The following is a 4,059-nucleotide window of genomic DNA, read 5'->3' on the forward strand; positions in this document are numbered from 1 at the left end:
TACACACACACACACATATATATATAGTAAATTTTAATATATATATATATATATATATATGTTTTACAAGTGTGTATGTAGATATATAAATGCATATATATGTACACATATGCACGTATATAATCATATCTATATGTACATTTATATATATATATTCATGTTTGTATATATAAATGTACATAGACATATATGTGCATGTATATACACATATCTACATGCATAAACGTACATATTAACGTGTGTACGTGTTTTATATATACATATGTACACACAAACGTGTATATAAGTATTCGTGCATACAGAAACGTACATGGACATCTATGTGTATATATATATATATATCTCTGTAAATACATATATAAACGTACATATTGACGTATGTTTCATCCACACATACATATATCAGTGTTTATGACCATATACATATGTACATACAAATATGTGCGTGTCTATATATATATTACATATATATATATATAGTATATATATATACATCGCGTGTATATAAGTAATGTACAACAGTACATGTCATAGTAACTGACTCTGCGAGAGCTTAGAATATTCTGGTTTCTTCCGGTTGCACCATTACATTTTGTTAACAGGTAAAGAACGGATAATGTCCAACACATTTCAACGACATAACACATTCTCAGTAAACTAGAAAATTTGCTGATGAAGGTGGTGTTCGTTCGTTCGTTTTTCACCTCTTCCCGACCTCTGTAATATATACAAATGGGAGGAAAAAAGGGGGCCAGAAAGAAATTACCTGAGAACTGTTTGTCTTCGCTAACTGTCCTCCACCTCCGCAGGAAGTATTTATTGGGCATGCGCACGGCTGGCTTATGCCCAGCAGCTTTGTACAAAGAGAGGGAAATGCTTCTGATGATATTAAAATCAGCAGTGACGGCTTTTGCTATCGGAAGCATTTTATTTTTATTCCATTTTTTTTTCATCCGATGTGTCATCATGGGTTTGGTTGATAAAAATAAGGAAATTAAAAAGAAAGTAAGAGAGGAATAAAAATGCGTATTATTATTTTTTTTGCTACCAAGAGTATATTCAAGCAAGTGAAGGGTTAAATGAACCTGATTTGAATAATGGTTTAATACGGTACTATAGATGATGTTATAATATATTTTCCATTTAGTGAATAAAGATGAAAAAAATTCCATATTCGAAAAAGGGAAAAAATAAGGGGGTGTGGAACAAGATATTCCAGATTAATTTTTAAATATTCTAGAAAAAATATTTTAAGACAAACTTACAAGAAGAATGATAATTGTTTTTGCTTCTGATTAGCAACATGCAATATGGTATTATGATTGACATTGCCATATATAGACAACAGTATTGTATTTCGTTAGAATATGTTTATTAACTGAATTAAGTGATGGATATATGCAAAGATTGTTGTTAAAAATCTAATTAAAGATTCATGGAGTAAAGTTTAGATAAGGGTTAATTTGCCAGAGGTTAACTGATAACAAGAATGAGCAATATGTGTAAGGTGTGGAATTTCTTTTACCCTGGTGATAGAATATATTTATCAACCTACTGATGCAATATGTGTATTATCAATAGTTTAGTTAAAATTTAGTAGAGTTTAAATAGGACATGTCTGGTGACAAAAACTGAATAGGTAACATGAAGGATTTCTTTTATATAGGAACAGTGAAATGTTTTGTACAGAATTGGCAAAATCTGATTCTTTTAACAACTCTAAAAGCAGTACTTGAACTTAGATTACTCCAAGCTAAGAATGCCACTGGCCCTGATAACCTCCCTTCTATTGCCCTCAAACAATGTGGTCCAACGCTGGCCTCTAGTCTCACCCAACTCTTCAACATAATTCTCGAAAGGAATAACAGAGATATTGCCCAATATCTCAATATTTGGTAACAGTCTACATGTGTCTCATCCCCAAGAGTAACCCTTCTGATCCTGTTAACTATTTCCCTGTCACATTCACTTCCAGTATAGTGTTTCAAATGTGATGGAGACAGCCACTAAAAACACCTTGAATTTTTCTTACTCTTGAAAGACTACTAGCACAGCTTGAGTAAAACCAGATCAATTGATAACCAACTTTGCTATGTCACTCAGCTTGAGAAATTTATTAAAAACCATGATGTTAAATTCAACTTCAAATCACACCATTGAAGAATGACTGACGGTGGGTATTTCTAACCTAAACTCTATCAATTTTGGTGTGCCTCGAGATTCACTGTTGATGACGACACTCTTCCTCCTAATTATTACCTCTATACCTATGCAGATGATACCATCCTTCATTTCTCTTTAACTTTCTGCATGCAAATGTTAGATATATGCAATCTCAAACATCTCACACCAAATCTTCAGTAACTCTATGAAAAGAAATTTAAAAGCACTTCCCAATGAAGTCATGCAAATCTTGTAGCCTTCCACAGTGCAAAGACTTAATCACAACATATATCAAGAATATATTATTACACACCTTCATGCAAAACATGAATAGCATGCAACTAGAACTCTAGAAGTCTTCAATATTGATATAAAGGCTAAGTCTCACCATTTCAAAGGACAAAATGAGATAATCAGGCTTGGCTGTTTGGATACTGGTGATTTGGCACAGCTAACTGAATATTGAACATGTTTTGGCAACTGTACTTTTTAGCACTAGAGGCAAACACTCACACACACACACATGCACAGAAATATTTACATACAAGTAGTGACAGAAAGGAAGAGAGAAAGCAAGAGAGAGAGAGGGAGACATTGCAGTTTTTTTAATTGAATACACTCAACATAAAGATTTTTCCTCTCCTCATGCACATAGAGAGAAATACACTTATATACATAAACAGAGGAGAAAAGGAGAGACTGGCTTTCATCTTTAGCACCAGAAAATACTTCAGCCCTCAACAAATACTAATCCTCTATAAAGCTCAAATAAGACCCACACTGGAGCATTGATCTCATATTTGGGATGTTACTACTGATACACTCACAGACATGATACACCATATTCAAAGGCTTCTCAACAGATTGATATGATGTCATTCAAGGCCACACTCTATCTTCTGCCACATAGAAGATGAAATGTGACTGTCACTTCTATTGGAATTACTGCCGTCTTTGCTCCTCACAAATAGCTGGTTTGGTGTTACCACTGCAAATCTACTCCTGACTCACTCAGCTCTCCTCCATATTGTGTCCCTCATTTCAGGCCCCTAACTAACCCCTACACTCTCGAATGACAACCTTCTGGAATCCTCTATCTGCATGTGTTTTTTTTTTGCCCTTGAAACAATTAACTTGCATCTGTTCAAGAGGACCGTTAACTATGGTCCAGCAGTAGTAAGGTCACAAAGTACTTGCAAGAGAAGGTCCCTCAACTAAGCGGCGTATTGTATTGAGAGATATAAAAGTAGTACAATGGCAGGGAGGGCAGGTGCAGGTCTTTTGCTCTAGGTAAATCATCATCATTCTCATCATCATCATCATTTAACATCCTCTTTTCCATGCTAGCATAGGGTTGGACAGTTTGACAAAAACAGATGAGCCAGAGGCTTCCACCAGTTTCCATGACTGTTATGGCATGGTTTCTACAGCTGATACCCTTCTTAATGCCAACTGCTTAAGAGAGTGTACTGTGTGCTCTTTACATGGCACCAACACAAGTGAGATCACCAAGTACCTGCAAGATAAGACCTCAACTGCGCAAGGTGTAGACTGGAGGAATAAGAAGGAGAGATTCAGGTGACTTGCTGAAGAGGTGAATCCATGGCTTGCTTCCTGGAAAGTGAGAGAGAGAACGAAAAGGATGTGAGGTCCATGTGCAATATATGTGACAGAATAGGATAGCAGACAGGGAAAAGGTGGATGTGTAGGTAAGTGAACTGAATGAAAATAGTGTAACAGGTGATTAGAGATAGGGATTGAGATGGACACAAAGGGTATCAGTTAAGTGTGGGGAAAATGAAGAAAATAGGGTAACAGGTGATTAGAGATAGGGATTGAGATGGACACAAAGGGTATCAGTTAAGTGTGGGGAAAATGAAGAAAATAGGGTAACAT

At 35.5% G+C, this 4,059-nt stretch overlaps 1 protein-coding gene across 5 annotated transcripts in view; it reads right to left on the reverse strand.

Annotated features, from left to right (window-relative positions):
* The window catches only part of LOC106874408 (large proline-rich protein BAG6), a 32,629-nt gene extending 31,742 nt beyond the window's left edge, over nt 1–887 (reverse strand). For all 5 annotated transcript variants that reach the window (XM_014922236.2, XM_014922316.2, XM_014922172.2 and 2 more), the window contains exon 1: nt 767–887. The gene's annotated coding sequence lies outside the window, so the exon portion shown is untranslated. The remainder of the gene's footprint in view (nt 1–766) is intronic.
* Between the last annotated feature and the right edge of the window lie 3,172 nt (nt 888–4,059).

The sequence above is a fragment of the Octopus bimaculoides genome, chromosome 21 (genome assembly GCF_001194135.2).
Source record: "Octopus bimaculoides isolate UCB-OBI-ISO-001 chromosome 21, ASM119413v2, whole genome shotgun sequence".
Lineage (NCBI taxonomy): Eukaryota > Metazoa > Mollusca > Cephalopoda > Octopoda > Octopodidae > Octopus > Octopus bimaculoides.